Here is an 846-nt window from a genome sequence, read left to right on the forward strand (position 1 = left end):
TACAACTGTTTCGAAGATTGGAAAATCCGTTGGAATAAGTGTATTATATCAGGGGGGGATTACTTTGAAGGGGACGAAATTGATTTGCAAGAATAAATAAAGAATTTTCGAAATAAATGCAATGTCACCTTACTTTTTGGACACAGTAGTATAGAGTATTGTAACTATTATATTGGTATAAAAATAAAAATTTAAGCCAAATTTAATTAAAAATATACTAAGAGAAGCATGATTTTTCTTATCACGTAAAATTCTAGCAAATAACATAAGAAACACGCATTTGAACATGCACAATATTATTGAAACTTAGGTATGCTCGATATTAATTAAAAAGAAAATTTATTTTTATGTGATATTTCTTAGCGTAATTTTAAGTTTACACAGGGAAATTAAATAAGTAAGACAAGGAGTATATATGTATTAAACGCATATTTATTCAATCAAATGTAAATACAGCGTCTATTTCATTTATATCGCTAATTGGTTCTTTTATTCTTATTATATTATATAAGTATATATACAATAGAGTATTTTACATAATTCTACATAATAATTTCTATACGGAATAATATCTATATAATGTCACGTCCTGACATTTTTTCCCGCCCACTCGTCCGCAACAACGTTAAACTACAACAACATTGTTTTAGTACTAAGTCAATGTATTGTTAAATAACTCTAGGGTATTCTTAGTGACTTTCTTTTTAAGTGTAAGTATGCTATAATTGGTATTTGTTACATTCTTGACGCTTTTTCCTCGACAAGATTTCTGATGGGCCACGTCTCTGGTAACTCGCGTTCTGATTGGTCAAAAATATTGTTAGTCAATTTGATGGCTTAGACCGC

The sequence above is a fragment of the Pseudomyrmex gracilis genome, unplaced genomic scaffold (assembly GCF_002006095.1).
Source record: "Pseudomyrmex gracilis isolate BER0280 unplaced genomic scaffold, ASM200609v1 scaffold_3827, whole genome shotgun sequence".
Lineage (NCBI taxonomy): Eukaryota > Metazoa > Arthropoda > Insecta > Hymenoptera > Formicidae > Pseudomyrmex > Pseudomyrmex gracilis.